At 41.2% G+C, this 17,717-nt stretch overlaps 1 pseudogene; it reads right to left on the bottom strand.

Moving 5' to 3' along the window:
- Window positions 1–2,946: 2,946 nt before the first annotated feature.
- On the bottom strand, window positions 2,947–14,300 carry LOC132875439 (splicing factor C9orf78-like; annotated as a pseudogene).
- Between the last annotated feature and the right edge of the window lie 3,417 nt (window positions 14,301–17,717).

The following is a 17,717-nucleotide window of genomic DNA, read 5'->3' as shown; positions in this document are numbered from 1 at the left end:
TACAAACATGTAGACAATAAGTGTAATAATACAATTACACATCACAGTCATGAGGGCAGATCAAACCACTGCAATAGAAGCCCGTAGGCCGACCAAATAGCAGGTAGGGGATACTATAATCCAAGAACAAGCCCAGTGAACACTGATAATAGTAAAACTTGTGCATTCGTTTTCACACCAATTTCAAAGGTCCACACGCCACACAAAGAAAGCCACTACAAACGAAACACCACGCTATAATTCATCAGTGGACTAGGCTTATCACTTAGACAGGGTAATACTCCTACACAAACAATTAAGAGAGTTGCCAGTATAAAACCTCAACAAAGTACAGATCAAAAAAAGGAAAAAAACTACACTTAACACTCGTTGAGGAGAAAGGGACGGCTCCAAGAGCCCATCACAGTCCACATTTACTCACGACCCCACCCACAGTCTCCTTCGGCAGTCCAAGGGGAGACGTTGCACTGAACGCATAGGTCGCTTGACTACGCCTACGCGCCCTCTTGGTAACGTTGGCCGCTGCGTCCAAACTTTATGAGATGAATTGAGTGCATTAAAAATTTATCTGCTGGGTTGCCCGTCACAGAAGTGTCCACTTCTTCCGGGGCTGCGAAGTGCAGGAGGGGGAGAACACAATCAGCACCAGTCAGCTACAGCAGTTAGAGAAACCATACTCACACACGCACACAGTAAAAACACAATTACTTCCCTTTAGTAGAAGGGTCGAGTGCGTTGTATACTCGCTCCAGCGAGTTGCAACTAGGGTGAACAAAGGACGTCAGCTCTACTCAGCTCCTTTCTCTTCTCTTCTCAGGCATCAATAGTCAGGTGCGCATCAGTGAATCTCCAGAGCTTCCTTTTAAAGAGGCTTTCCACCAATCCCTGCTGGCGACTGATCAACGCCGATATCGGGAACACCTGAAGAGAAAATATACCACAAGCACAACACCAACACACCCCACGAACATACACAGGCTGCCCCACCTCCCCATTATCTCATGTATAACATTTCCCCCGTTACACCAAGACTTCTAACTTTCCTTTTAAACCAGAAAATACACAAATAGATATATTTCTAAAACCAGTTCATAGTGAAAAGGGCATTATATTCTATATGTATAGTAGAAGGCAGCACGGTGGTGTAGTGGTTAGCACTGTCGCCTCACAGCAAGAAGGTCCTGGGTTCGAGCCCAGAGGCTGATGAGGGCCTTTCTGTGTGGAGTTTGCATGTTCTCCCTGTGTCTGTGTGGGTTTCCTCCAGGTGCTCCGGTTTCTCCCACAGTCCAAAGACATGCAGGTTAGGTTAACTGGTGACTCTAAATTGACCGTAGGTGTGAGTATGAATGGTTGTTTGTCTCTATGTGTTAGCCCTGTGATGACCTGGCGACTTGTCCAGGGTGTACCCCGCCTCTCGCCCATAGTCAGCTGGGATAGGCTCCAGCTTGCCTGCAACCTTGTACAGGATAATCGACTACAGATTATGGATAGATGGGTGTATAGTAGAACTTGCTTTGAATAAAACCATATCTTATCTTCCGTTAAGAACCTCTGGGAACGGGATCTTGGAGAGGTGCTTGATGACATTTGGGAGAAAATCTTGTATCGAGTACATTCCTCCTCGTTCTGGCCTCCTACAGTTTAAGATTCTCCACCATATGCACTGGAGAAAGGAGAAGCTCTCTAAGATATACCCACACATAAGCCCCCTCTGTGGCCGATGCCAGCAAGTCCCAGCCTCTTTAATACATTCTTGTCTTGCCCCTCTCTTCATAACTACTGGACTGACGTCTTCAACATCCTATCTACTATATTAAATGTACCTTTCGATCCCATTCCAGTAACTATTTTGTTTGGAGTGCTACCCTCCACCCTACTGATACCTAAATATAAGGCTGACTTCATAGCATTCACCACTATTAGCTAGATTAGTCTTACGGAGATGGAAATCTTCCACTCTACCACCAGTCTTTCACTGGATGAGACCTTTTGCCCTATTCTAAGCTAGAGAAGATGAGCTCTATGCTGCATGGCTCCACCACAAATTTTTTACAGGATATGGAACCCTCTTCTTGAATTGCTGGAATCAATTCAGTTCCCCTCCGTCACTTTATAATCCACTTCATATATCTATATATTTGTCACCTGCATAGTTTGTGAGTGTTGTACATTAGTGTAGATAACACCATACAAACCCACGTCCTTTCTACCTCCATTGTAAGCAAAACTTCCTTTATGTAATTATTATGTAATAATAATATTCACAAAAGCTCCCTTTTTATTTTTTTTGTTTTATGTCTAATTTGTAATCTGTATTACATCTGTCAGTGTGTATGTATACCCAAGTTTAACGAGTGTACATCTTGAAAACTGGCCTAAGTCACTGTTTATAAGTTCATGTTCTTTCATTGCCAGGCATTAACATTGTATGATCACAAGTGCACAAATTTTATTACTGGTTATTGGTTAATCAGTATTTTTAAAATGTAATTTAACCTTTATTTAACCAGGAAAAGTCCCATTGAGTTACAATAACTCTTCTCCCAGGGAGTCCTGGCCAAGACTGGCGGCAAAAAGTTTCAAAATACATAAAAAACAAGACAAAGTTACATACTACACCACAAATCCCATACTATACATACTAAAACACAAACAAGACATTACACTTAATATGACAAATAAAAAGCTAATGCAGACACACAACTTAAAGGGCACGTAGTTAAAAATAATTACACTGTTCAGTCAGAGTTGATATTAAAAGGTTTTTAAAAGTATTGAAAGATGGAAGTGATTCTAGATTTAAAGTGTTTTGGAGTTCATTCCAGACATTTGGTACATATGATGAGAAAGATGTTTTACCAAGTTCTGTATTACAATTGACAGTACAAACAGATGGATGGCTAGCTAAATAAATACTGGCTGAGTTTTTGAAAAGGTCATGAGGGATCAGTATCTTCGGATCCTCTTCTTGAATTTCTCATAATGATAGTCATCTGTGGCCTTCTCATTGTTTGGTCTCTTGTGGTAGTTGGCTGGTGATTCTGGGGGGGAGACCAGAACCCATTAAATGTAAGATACTGTTAAATATCAAATGAATAAAAGCTAGCAAAATTAGTACCAAAATGTGTACACTTCATTATGTGAACAGGACCTCGTCTTTGGTGATGAATAGTTTTGGATTAATTTTCCATGAGTTGAAAAATAGCAAAGAGCCTCAGTTTTTTTACCCTCTGGTTCACTCTGTACACCGTGTTCTTTTCCATACTGTCCTGTGTATTTATTATATTATGCTGCTTTTATTCTGGACTTACACTATTGCACTAAGCGCAGCTCTGTTTAAAGTCACTCTATTCACTCGTCAGCTCAAGTGTAATGGGGTCTCTCTTACACACACACACACCTCTCTCTAACTCACCTGTCTGTTGGACTCCTGGAACTTAATAATAACCCTTAAATATTTATCTTTTTCCTTTTTATTTGTTCAGATTTCCAATAAAGTTAAGGTTACAGTATAATTATTGCAGTTACTATTTTTGCATTTACCCTTTTTAACTTAGAGACTTTTATTTGTTGTTACACATTTCCATGTTAAATTGTCATGTTCCACCTACATTAAAATTAAACATTGTATAGAACACTGTATCACTGATAAAGAAGCACTGACACATGTCTGTTAGTTTTGTTTGTATCTCTCTCTCTCTCTCTCCTCAGAATGGCTTAATAAATAAAAAGTCTTCATTACCAGGTTGTGTATAAACCTGGGTGCCCAATTCGATTATCACCTACTCATGATAAACAATAATTCATATATGCATAAGAGGACAAACAGTGATTTGATTCTGAATGGCTTTCATGTGTGACTGCAATGTTTTACACTTACTTTCCGGTGCTGGTTTCTCAGTGTCTCCAACACGCAGTGGTCGTGCTTTAGGTTCTTCTCGGTGGCGTCTGTGAGGTGCGTTCACATCTTCATGGTAGACTGAAAAGTGAGTAACAGTCAATTGTTGAACCATCTTATATATTCAGATGACACACAACAGAATGCTCAGTGTTCATGTTCTTAATGCTAAAATAGACATTTTAACAGATACGCAAAAGTAGGGAGAGTGTATGTAAGAGCTAGTGGTCCTAAACGATGGATAATAATACTCACAGCGATTATGCTGGACGTAGTTCACAGCAATGTTGGTGGGAACAAATGAGGTACCGCTATGTTTCTTCTTATTCCTCTGCTCGGCAATCAGCTTTGCTTTGGCCTCCTCTGTACTGATTATGTTCTTTATCTTTGCACTGCACAGGACACAAACAAGAGCCTTTCGGATGCATACACACGCCTATAAAAATTAGTGCAGGAAATCACAGGTTTATATTATAACTAATTTACAGGGACTACAGCAGATGCTCCACATCTAACAGTAAACAGATTAAGTAAAGCAAAAAAAACACCACAACAAAACCCACACGTTTCTCAATGTGCTGTTAAAGGGATCCTCCAGCAAATTTATTCTAAAACTTATTTTAAGTAAAAGTGGTTGCAGATTTCAAAGACCAAATAGTGTTTGAGAAAAATTAATTTTCTTTAAAATGCCAGATAGGCTTGATGTATGCGATGATGTCAGGTAGCGGTCACTTGGAGTAACTTGGCTGTTTATATTCTCTCTTTACATCGGAGTTTTGCTAGTTTTACAAGTATTTTACCAAATTTCCATTTTTAGATAAGTATGCCTCATTGTGTAGCATATAAAGGCCATAATGATGCTAAAAAGAAAGCACAAGCTGGAACTAAACTGCATTTCTGCAGAGAAAATGCAAAGTGTGCTTGCTCAGCTGTGGCAGAGGATCACCGACAGATACTGAATCAGACATGAGACCTCATGCTGAAATCTTTTTTTTTTAACATGATCTACATGGTGCTGGTTCTGGGTAGATTAACAGAGAGAGAGAGAGAGAGTGTGTGTGTGTGTGTGTGCGCGTCCGTGTGTGTGCCTGCGCACTCTAAAATCTCATCTCATCTCATTATCTCTAGCCGCTTTATCCTGTTCTAGGGTCGCAGGCAAGCTGGAGCCTATCCCAGCTGACTACGGGCGAAAGGCGGGGTACACCCTGGACAAGTCGCCAGGTCATCACAGGGCTGACACATAGACACAGACAACCATTCACACTCACATTCACACCTACAGTCAATTTAGAGTCACCAGTTAACCTAACCTGCATGTCTTTGGACTGTGGGGGAAACCGGAGCACCCGGAGGAAACCCACAGGGAGAACATGCAAACTCCACACAGAAAGGCCCTCGCCGACCACGGGGCTCGAACCTGGACCTTCTTGCTGTGAGGCGACAGCGCTAACCACTACACCACCGTGCCGCCTAAAATTTCAGTTTAAAATGGCTCAACATGTGACACGACACTTCTTGCTCAAATCTGTTTTTTTATGATCGACATGGTGCTGGGTAAATTAAGAGTGTGAGGCATGATTTAAAACAGATTAGAGCGCAAGGCACGCAAGCGTGGCATGACACCAAGTTTCTCTCCCGAAACTCCATTCTGTTTCACTCTGTGAATCTACCCAGCACCAGCTGTAGATCATGTAAAAAAAATTTAGAGCATGAAGTGTCATGTCACGCTGCAAGTTCAGACACTTTAAACCAAGATTTTAAAGTGCACAGGTACAGACACACACACACTCTCTCTCTCTGTTAATCTACCCAGAGCCAGTACCATGTAGATCATATTAAAAAAAAAAAAGACTTTGCAGTGTGAAGTCTCATGTCTGATCCAGTTTCTGTCGGTGACCCTCTGCCACAGCTGATCAAGCACACTGCATTTTCTCTGTGGAAATGCAGTCTAGTTCCAGCTTGTGCTCTCTTTTTAGCATCACCGTGGCAGTTATATGCTACACAACAAGGCATACTTATTTAAAAACTGATAAATTTGGTAAAGTACTTGTAAAACTAGCAAAACTACGATGTAAGCAGAGAATATAAACAGCTGAGTTGCTACAAGTGACCACTACCTGAGGTCATCACATACGTCAAGCCCATCTGGCATTTTAAAGAAAATTCATTTTTCTCGAACACTATTTGGTCTCCAAAAATGAAATGTTGATTTTTGAAATCTGTGACTATTTTTACTTAAAATAAGTATGAGAATAAATCAGCTGGAGGATCCCTTTAAGAGAAATGATCACACCACTCCAACAAGACGTTCTGTCAGCCTCTTCATTTCCCAGTGACTTTCAGTTCATGAGATCCACCCAGTTTTACAGGAACACGAGCAGACAGTTCTCTTGCTGGCGTCTTATCCCTATTATCAGGACCTCAATTAACCCAGCTTGTGGAGATCTGATTAAATGAAGCCAGCTACACTTGCTAAACCCAGAGTGGGTCAAAATTGCTTCAATTTATACACCTCAGCTCAGGATCTTCCCATTCAGCAGCTGTGAATATTCCTGATTATTACTCAGGCTGTAATTCAACATGGCAGAAGAAACTGCGTTTGTACTTACTCGATTCCCAGATCCACTTCTGGGATGCCGCTAAGCATCTGATTGGACAACATTTCTTCTGTCTTTTCGGCAGAATTGACGCGGATGTTCTCAGGCAGCTCATACAGGAGATCCTCAGCATTCTTCATCTTCACCTTCTGCTCCTCTGCCTCCAATAATCCCTTCTTCTTTTTCAGCTCAGTTTCAATGTACTTCATCCTGAAAGGAGGAAAAACAGATTATGATAATACAAGAAAAAAAAGTATATTTCACTTTTCATTTCCCCCTTCTTTTTCCTTAATAAATAATTTTTTTTATTAATGCAGCTCTACTGTCCATTTAACCCATCTTTAAACCCTCAATTTAAGCCATTAATATTAATCTCCCTATATAATTTTGGATACATACATGTCTGCATCTCCAGTTCTTCTGTTTGTCTCAGCAGAGAAAGCAGTTCCCAGGCACAGATCATCCTCTGCACTGGAGTTGAAGGGAAGAAAAAAAAAAGCAGAATTTGTTAAATACACTCACCCACTGTAAAAGAACCTACGGACCAAACAATATAGTCGCTGGGGCACTTACTTATCTGCGGTTCTGTCTTTCAGGTTCTTCATGTCTATAATGCCTCCTGTCTTGAGCTTAAATGGATCATCCTGAAATACAGGGAGGAAAAATCCACAGAACTCACTGTCAGCATATTAATTAAACACGTAACATCTTCAGTCATAAAATAAGCATACCTCTAGCTCTGCTTCCAATGGCAGCTTCTCTCCCACAAGTAACGATGCTAAACTGGGGAGGGAAAAAAAAAAGTGGAGAAAATCTTTAAGTTTTGCCTTATGCTACTGTTATTGTACAATATGTAAGACAAATGACAGACGGAAACTGACTTCCACATTCATTTAAGTCATTTTTCCTATGAATGCCTGCTACAATACAATCAAGAATTATGATAAAAGTCAGCACTTATGCTTATTAACTCAAGTTTTTACCCTCGTTGACATTAATAGTTAAATTAAGAGCTGTGGGAAAACATCTCACATCCTACAACAGAAAAAAGTGCCGTCTCCACAACTTCTGCACCGGATTCCTCGTTAATAGGACTATGAACTCTGCTGGAAAATGAGGAGTGAGAAAACAAGCACTTGCTCTTTTGTTTTGTTTTAGGAGCTAACAGCACAGCTGGACTGTTATCATTTACGTTTGAGATCAATTACATTCCCCCCATCCTTTGTTTTCACGTGACATCGCAAAACGTGTGTCCTTTGCTGTCCGACATTTTGATTCCCGACACAAACGCCACACCTCTGCGTGAAGACCCACCTCACAGATGCTTCAACTGACCAAATGAACAAAACAAGTTAGGATTATTCAAGGTTCTGAAAGTTATCATGAATCAGGGCCCCGATGTTATTCAAAGAAAGATGGAAGGCTGCTGTTAATCGTATTATATCACACATGAGGAGAAATAGGACTCAGTATTCTCTCTCAATATTTGGTTTTTACTCTTAGGACACATTAAAATGTTGGCAATAAGAATTTACATGGTGAATTCTGAACTACTGATGACATTACCTCACCCAGCTTAAGGTTCACTACAGTAAAATGAAAAAAAAAAACCCACTATTTACTTCAATTATCCTCACAGTTCCATAGATACTGTGGATTAAACAAACTTTGAAATGAGATGTACAACCTAATTAGAACATTTTAATGTAAAAAAGAAAAAAAAAAAGAGTGCTCTGCGAGCACAATATCCCCTGCTGGCAACTAGGCCATAACTCTGGTAAAATGCGACTGAATTGAACAAAATTGCAATATGCATATTACCAACATATAACAAAGAATCCTGACAAGTTTTGTGAAATTCCTCCAAAAATTGTGAGAGGAGTTGATTTCAGAAGGTGAGTACCGTTCCCGGGACGGACGGATATCTCCACAACATCCCCCCTTCGGGCCTTTCAGCCATCGGGGGTTAAAAAGGAATATTGACAAAAAGCAAATATCTTCCAGGAGAGGTCTCAATAGTGTTAAAGTACATGTAGGTAAACTGCCCCATGACATAACGTCTCACTGGAATAATGAGAATAGAGCACTAACCCACAAACCAGAATCGCTACACACATCACATATATACACACACATATACATAGTTGCACAAAGATATGAAGTTTATCTTTGAGTGGTGAAATATATCATTTTTTCCCCAAAAAATGAGAAGATAAACATATCTTCATGCCACCATGTAATGTTCTTTTTATTATATGGACACATCCACAAAAAATATGCAAATTAATCAAAAGAATTTTCATTTTGACAATGCGCGTCCAGTCAGCGGGAAAACACTGGGAGTGACTTCATCGGAGTGAAATATCGGAAAACTTGTCTTCGACTCGTTCAATGTCATGCTAGCTGAATGGAATATATCTGATATACCACTCAATGCCTACCAATATTATTATTATTATTCCATCCATCATCCATCCATTATCTGTAGCTGCTTATCTTGTTCTACAAGGTTGCAGGCAAGCTGGAGCCTATCCCAGCTGACTATGGGCGAGAGGCGGGGTACACCCTGGACAAGTCGCCAGGTCATCGCAGGACTGACACATAACAACCATTCACACTCATTCACACCTACGGCCAATTTAGAGCCACCAATTAGCCTAACCTGCATGTCTCTGGACTGTGGGGGAGACTGAAGCACCCGGAGGAAACCCACGCAGACACGGGGAGAACATGCAAACTCCACACAGAAAGACCCCTGTCGGCCACTGGGCTTGAACCCAGGACCTTCTTGCTGTGAGGCGACAGTGCAAACTACTGTACTACACCACCATGCTGCCCCATTAGATATTTCATATATCAGCTATATGGAATATAGCTGATATACTACTCAATGCCTACCATTATTATTATTATTATTCACATTCGCTTTTCCAGTTTTTCGATGTCCATTATACCAACAAGTTTTTCTCTTGTAAACATGCATGAAGAATATCTAATGAATTTTTGGTAGCCTTTCGGGTGTTCAACGCATCTTTCTCTTTCCCGGCGAACAAAGAAATGCTTCAGCACATGCACAGCAGAAAACTAATCGAATATTCACATCAGCTCTGACATCTGACGTCATGTTATCTTGACAACCATGCAATATTGTAAAGCATATTCAACGCTCATTCTCCATTGGGTAGAGTGATGTAATACATGTAGGATAAGTGATATGCTAACAATATTGCATGCTATCAAACCAAATGAATTAAACCCGCTAGAAGGGAATAGAATATATGTTTTTATTCCATCGAAAAAATGTCCTGTATGTATAATAATATTATACTATAATATAATGTGTTTTAGGGCAGAGGTTTCCATTCAAGAGCACTGAAAACATTCACCTCATTGATGCAAGATAAACACAAGTCTAAATCTGTATCAGGTTCAGAATGTGAAAGGTCTCTTTACACAACCATCAATGATTAGACTTTTTTAATCCGTTTATTAACCTTAGATTGTGTAAATCTTCCGCTGCACTAGTCCCTGTGAATAAACTGATACTATCATACTTGCCAACCCTCCCGATTTCGGCGGTAGGCTCCCGATTTTAGCCTCCGTCTCCCGCCTCCCGATCGTATTTGTTTAAAAACTGGATAATCTCCCGGTTTTGGGAAATCCCTACCGCCAAGTTAAAAATACTCCCGATTATGTCCAATCAGAATCGTATGAGAAACACTGCTGACGTCAACTGATTTTTAACCAATCAACGAACAGAACGACAGTCACTTCCGTAATGTAGGATTCACCCAGGCTGTCCGACATTTTTTACAAGCAGTCATTCATCATGGCCACTAAGCCCAATACCAAACGGCAAAAATATGAATGCAAATACCAGGTTGCATGAGAGAATGAATTTCCATGGATAAGCAAATGTTCGACCAGCCAGTTACACATTTTAAGGTAAAGATACCTTAAATCAGAATATAATGGACATTTGAGTGTGAAATTAAACTAGTCTTCCATACCATTTCAGAAACAAACTGTACAACTTCTAAAGTGTTGAGGGAAATTTTGCATGACAGAGAATTTGTTTGGTGAGTGTATTTGAATAGTGTGGTCGTGTCTTATGCCCCTTTTCCATTACCAACGCGGCTGAGTTGGGCTGAGCCGTGCGGTGCTGAGTTGAGCTGAGTCGAGCTGAGCGGGGCTGTTGGAGTTGCATTTCGACTACAACCGCGCTGAACCGTGCTGGCTGGAAGTGGGTGGACACATTGGGTGGAGTTAGCGAAAGTGGGTGGATGTCACGTGATGTCGTTAGGCGGCGCAAACAGTGACATCAGTGACCTTTTAAGCGGTCGTCTCACGACCCGGATAGTAAACAATAAACATGGAGGACATGGAGTCGTTAGTGTTGCTGGTCTTGGTGCTGTGGCTTGTTGTCACCGACAACGCCAACAGATACTGGCAAGAGCGTATAGATGAGGCGAGGCGCATAAGGCTTCAGAAATTCTCGTAATTCGTAATTATTCTTTTTCCGGGTTTACGGTGTTTACAGATCCCAGCGTGCTCGCGGGGCGTGTGTGGGCATGTGAGGACACTCCTCCTCACCAATCAGTGCACAGGGGAGTGTCTCCTCACGCCCCTAGCCCCACTCGGCTCGGTTTGGCTCGCTTCAGCCCCACTCCAAAACCGTGCAAGTTTTGGGTGCTGAGTAGGGCTGAAGCGAGCTGAGTCGTGCTGCTCTGAGGTAGTCGAAACGCGAGCCGTGTCGAGCTGAAGTGAGCTGAAAAAGGGTAGTGGAAAAGGGCCATTAGTGCTATTTTGAATTTATGTTTGAAAGTTTTAAGTGAAAGTTTACAAGTGAATTATCTGGAAAGTGATTGATTTTGATAGAGTTTTGAGGTTTTAAGTGAAAGATTAAGTGTATTTTGGTCGGACTAAAATTTTGCATTCGAGTGAATTTCTTTGTGGAGTATATTTTGATAGTATGGTAGTATTTATAGTGCCATTTTTAAATTTTGTTTGAAAACTTTCAGTCAAAGTTTGCAAATGAGCAAATTCCTTTGATGCATTCCGACAGGATTTTGATCGGATTTCTAGTGCTTTTTAAAAATTCTGTTGGAAAGTGTTTAGTGGGAGAGATGCATTTTAGTAGTACTAAGAAAGTGCAGTATTTACTATTTAATTGAGTTGTTATTATTTTGGTTAAATCTTATTAAAATTTAATTTCTATATGATATTATAGTTCTCTGTATTTTTACATGAGCTTACAGAAGGAAAACACATTTGATGCAATCCAATAATACTTTCATTCACTTTGACTATTTTAAGAAACGATAAACATTCTTCTAAAGCATCGCTTGTGTTATTTTCTGTGTATGTATACAATATTCAGGCATGAGATTTTTCAGCTCAAAATCTGATTTAAGACTTCCCTTTCATTGTTATTAGATTAAAATTCAAGACAAGAGTATTATTTCAGATGTTTCACTCTGAGCTCTCTCATGCCTGATACATGAATCCCATAACCGAGAGTAACTGATAGAACAATATCAGCAATTCAAAAACTCTTTAATTGTATAAATCTGAAATGGTTTGCAATTAATTGGGATCCACTGTTTTTATCGTTTCAACTGCACATCATAGCCTCGTCCGACTGAAAATGTCGTTCATACACTTTTCTCCCCCATGAGAATTTTGAAAAGTTGGTAAGTACCTATGTACAACCCTGATTCCAAAAAAGTTGGGACAAAGTACAAATTGTAAATAAAAATGGAATGCAATAATTTACAAATCTCAAAAACTGATATTGTATTCACAATAGAACATAGACAACATATCAAATGTCGAAAGTGAGACATTTTGAAATTTCATGCCAAATATTGGCTGATTTGAAATTTCATGACAGCAACACATCTCAAAAAAGTTGGGACGGGGCAATAAGAGGCTGGAAAAGTTAAAGGTACAAAAAAGGAACAGCTGGAGGACCAAATTGCAACTCAATAGGTCAAGTGGCAATAGGTCATTAACATGACTGGGTATAAAAAGAGCATCTTGGAGTGGCAGCGGCTCCCAGAAGTAAAGATGGGAAGAGGATCACCAATCCCCCTAATTCTGCGCCGACAAATAGTGGAGCAATATCAGAAAGGAGTTCGACAGTGTAAAATTGCAAAGGGTTTGAACACATCATCATCTACAGTGCATAATATCATCAAAAGATTCAGAGAATCTGGAAGAATCTCTGTGCATAAGGGTCAAGGCCGGAAAACCATACTGGGTGCCCGTGATCTTCGGGCCCTTAGATGGCACTGCATCACATACAGGCATGCTTCTGTATTGGAAATCACAAAATGGGCTCAGGAATATTTCCAGAGAACATTATCTGTGAACACAATTCACCGTGCCATCCGCCATTGCCAGCTAAAACTCTATAGTTCAAAGAAGAAGCCGTATCTAAACATGATCCAGAAGTGCAGACGTCTTCTCTGGGCCAAGGCTCATTTAAAATGGACTGTGGCAAAGTGGAAAACTGTTCTGTGGTCAGACGAATCAAAATTTGAAGTTCTTTATGGAAATCAGGGACGCCGTGTCATTCAGACTAAAGAAGAGAAGGACGACCCAAGTTGTTATCAGCGCTCAGTTCAGAAGCCTGCATCTCTGATGGTATGGGGTTGCATTAGTGCGTGTGGCATGGGCAGCTTACACATCTGGAAAGACACCATCAATGCTGAAAGGTATATCCAGGTTCTAGAGCAACATATGCTCCCATCCAGACGACGTCTCTTTCAGGGAAGACCTTGCATTTTCCAACATGACAATGCCAAACCACATACTGCATCAATTACAGCATCATGGCTGCGTAGAAGAAGGGTCCGGGTACTGAACTGGCCAGCCTGCAGTCCAGATTTTTCACCCATAGAAAACATTTGGCGCATCATAAAACGGAAGATACGACAAAAAAGATCTAAGACAGTTGAGCAACTAGAATCCTATGTTAGACAAGAATGGGTTAACATTCCTATCCCTAAACTTGAGCAACTTGTCTCCTCAGTCCCCAGACGTTTACAGACTGTTGTAAAGAGAAAAGGGGATGTCTCACAGTGGTAAACATGGCCTTGTCCCAACATTTTTGAGATGTGTTGTTGTCATGAAATTTAAAATCACCTAATTTTTCTCTTTAAATGATACATTTTCTCAGTTTAAACATTTGATATGTCATCTATGTTCTATTCTGAATAAAATATGGAATTTTAAAACTTCCACATCATTGCATTCAGTTTTTATTTATTACAATTTGTACTTTGTCCCAACTTTTTTGGAATCGGGGTTGTAGTATAGAAACTGGAAGGCCTCAGAAGGCGCGCAGTAATATAAAGCTGTGATTTGCCTTGCAGCCGGATCTACTGTCAGAGCTGCTTAATCAACACCTACTGACCAATCAGAATCGAGAATATTCTCCATTAGGGTATAAAGCTACATTAGATAAGCCTCACCTCACACCGCTCTGTCTCTTCCGTAAACTCTGCAGCTCCTTTGCTTCATCAAGTTTAGTCCTGTGGACACAGTAATTTAAAACTTAAAATTACAACACACTGTCTTCATAACGGGCCAGTCTCAGAAAAAGAGTTTTGAAGTAGTTTCCAAACAAATTGGTTTATTTAGAAAAAATAACTGATTAGCAGTAACTAATACAGTGGACAGATGATCAACCTGAGTTCAGCAGTTACTTCATCAGATTCCTCTTCATCAGAAGAGTCCTCTTTCCTTCTCCTGATATTTTTACCCGCGGGCATGATGAAATATTTCACTGTGTATTTTTATGAAACTGCTCCTGACTGTAAATGTTTTAGGAAACAACTTTCACTATGTTTACTAACTGTGACAGAAGACAGCCAAGGTTATGGTTTATTACTGCCACCTACTGGGCTAGAGAGTGTACTGCTCTCAAGAGTTTTCCAGAATCGGAATCAGAATCGAATTTTTATGGCTTTGCACCGTCACGTGACCCCATAGCAACGGTAACTACGCCGCCAAGTCCGTTCTCACATCCAAGTAATTTGCTTTGGTGATTGGTGCTTGAACAGCTAAGATAGATGAATGAAAAAAAGGACAAAAAGTAGTTATCTCATCTCATTATCTCTAGCCGCTTTATCCTTCTACAGGGTCGCAGGCAAGCTGGAGCCTATCCCAGCTGACTACGGGCGAAAGGCGGGGTACACCCTGGACAAGTCGCCAGGTCATCACAGGGCTGACACATAGACACAGACAACCATTCACACCCACATTCACACCTACGGTCAATTTAGAGTCACCAGTTAACCTAACCTGCATGTCTTTGGACTGTGGGGGAAACCGGAGCACCCGGAGGAAACCCACGCGGACACGGGGAGAACATGCAAACTCCACACAGAAAGGCCCTCGCCGGCCCCGGGGCTCGAACCCAGGACCTTCTTGCTGTGAGGCGACAGCGCTAACCACTACACCACCGTGCCGCCCCAAAAAGTAGTTATATAAATGGAATAAAAAATAAGAAGAATCTAAAGTTTACAAATTTGAAAAGTGGACATATTTCAAGTTTATGTGCATGGGTTGTTTTGAAGTCCAAGCTGTACATCCATCCATCCATCCATCCATCCATTATCTATAGCCGCTTATCCCAGCGTTTCTCAACCTTTTTTCAGTCACGGCACCCTTCAGAAGTATGCAAATTCTCAAGGCACCCCCATATAAAATATACACAGTCACGCTGACCATACGCTGACCCCAGGAGTGATGTTGTGACATGGGAAAGGGGGCCGTGAGACAAATTTTGATGATGCATGAGGCGGCGATGATCTGCATTCGTGTAACTATCGTTTTTTGGAATTTTAATTAATTTTATTTATTTCAATGTTAGAATATATTATTTTTTGATGGCACCCCGGTTGAGAAAGGCTGGCTTATCCTGTCCTACAGGGCTGCAGGCAAGCTGGAGCCTATCCCAGCTGACTATGGGTGAGAGGCGGGGTAAACCCTGGACAAGTCTCCAGATCACACAACCATTCACACTCACATTCACAACTACGGTCAATTTAGAACCACCAATTAACCTAACCTGCATGTCTTTGCTAGCTGCTCACATGGTTATTGCAGCAAAAATACTAAAAATCGGTCTGTATGAGCCTTAACCCCAAAGTGTGGGTGGTAAAAGAGAGCAACTGGACTTGCTTGAAGATTCTTGAAGATGTTTCACCTCTCATCCGAAAGGCTTCTTCAGTTCTGTCTAATAGGGAGTATCAGGTATTTATCCTCTCATGGATGAAAAGCAATCCTAAGGTGTCGTTGAGTCATCCTGTTAGTGTAGGTCAATGGGGGCTGGGTGTGAACGGCCTAGAGAGTCGTTGGGGTGATCAATGGATTGTTGGTTCTCTCTGTCCTCCTGTGAGTCACTGAAAACAGCTGGTGTGCATTCAGTTGTCTGGGAAGTGTGCCAAGGACTGCATTGTAGGTGGCTGATAAATGATGTCTTAGACCCCCACCTCTGTTCAGTGATGGCCATTCCAGGTTGACAAAAATGGCTTCTTTAACTCCTCGCTCATACCAACGATCCTCTCTGGCTAAAATGCATACGTTGCAATCCTGAAATGAGTGTCCTTTGTTGTTAAGATGAAGATAGACAGCAGAGTCCTGGCCTGAGGAACTGGCTCTCCTGTGTTGAGCCATGCACCTGTGAAGCGGTTGTTTTGTTTCCCCAATATACAAATCCGTGCATTCCTCACTGCACTGAATTGCATACACTACGTTGTCCTGTTTGAGTCTGGCTATTCTGTCCTTAGGGTGGACCAGTTTCTGCTTCAGGGTGTTACTGGGTCTGAAATGTACCGGAATGTTGTGTTTGTAGAAGATCCTCCTGAGTTTCTCAGATAGACCAGAAATATAGGGAATGACAATGTTCTTGCGTTTGTTCCTGTTGTCCTCCTTGTCCGTTATGTTCCTTTTTCTGCTCTTGAAGAAAGCCGTCTTCAAGAATCTTCAAGCAAGTCCAGTTGCTCTCTTTTACCACCCACAGTTTACTATGACCTGGATGACTGAGAATCTTCACAGACACTTAACCCCAAAGCCATTTATTCACAGATTGCTCTGTCAATACATTATCAACAAAATACTGCTCACCTCCTTCTGTTTCATCTGTAGCTTCTAATAATAATCTTCTGTAGCATTAATGTTAGTATGTTAGGTTAATAGCCACCAAAGGAACATCAGTGAATAAATGTATAGGCTGCCGTTCTTTGGAAAAAAAACTGGGTGACTAACTGTCGACCCTTTTTCTCTCTCTCAGCTTTCTGCTGCCTCTCTTTATGTTTCTGGTAACCCGACTTCTTCATGATGGTATCAATCTACTGATGGTTCACCATCAATTCTGCTTGTACTGTGTGCAGCTAACGTTAGTGGTGGATTGGAAAGCATCAACCCTAACATGGTGTCACGCTCTGGCTCTGCCATGTAATGAATAGGGAGAGGGATGAAATATAAAGACTATCTATTCTAATAATTTTGCAGAAAATGGAAACGCAAACCAGGAGGCCATTGTATTTGCTCATTTGAAGAGACAAAATTATTAAAAATATTTTTATTAAATTAAATTATACATGGTAATAATATTAATATTGTCCTCTGAGGGCCCTCTGTCAATGATGGGCCCTTAGAATCGTCCCACCCCCCCCCCCCCCCCCCCCCAACACACACACACCCAACAACACCCTGAACATAAATAATCCATCTACTCAAAAATATCAGGGTCATTATTCAGAAGCGGGGGGCAACACAGTGGTGTAGTGGTTAGCACTGTTGCCTCACAGCAAGAAGGTCCTGGGTTCGAGCCCAGCAGCCGATGAGGGCCTTTCTGTGTGGAGTTTGTACGTTCTCCCCGTGTCTGCGTGGGTTGCCTCCGGGTGCTCCGGTTTTCCCCACAGTCCAAAGACATGTAGGTTAGGTTAACTGGTGACTCTAAATTGACCGTAGGTATGAATGTGAGTGTGAATGGTTGTCTGTGTCTGTGTGTTCGCCCTGCGATGACCTGGCGACTTGTCCAGGGTGTACCCCGCCTCTCGCCCATAGTCAGCTGGGATAGGCTCCAGCTTGCCTGCGACCCTGTAGAACAGGATATGTGGCTACAGGTAATGGATGGATGGATATTCAGAAGTGTGCAATAATATTCTGGCTATTTATTTGAGCCACAAAGCTTTTATTCCTGAACA

The sequence above is a fragment of the Neoarius graeffei genome, chromosome 28 (genome assembly GCF_027579695.1).
Source record: "Neoarius graeffei isolate fNeoGra1 chromosome 28, fNeoGra1.pri, whole genome shotgun sequence".
NCBI classification, from domain to species: Eukaryota; Metazoa; Chordata; class Actinopteri; order Siluriformes; family Ariidae; genus Neoarius; species Neoarius graeffei.
The sequence above is the reverse complement of the archived record's forward strand: the minus strand, read 5'-3'. Positions and strand labels throughout refer to the sequence as shown.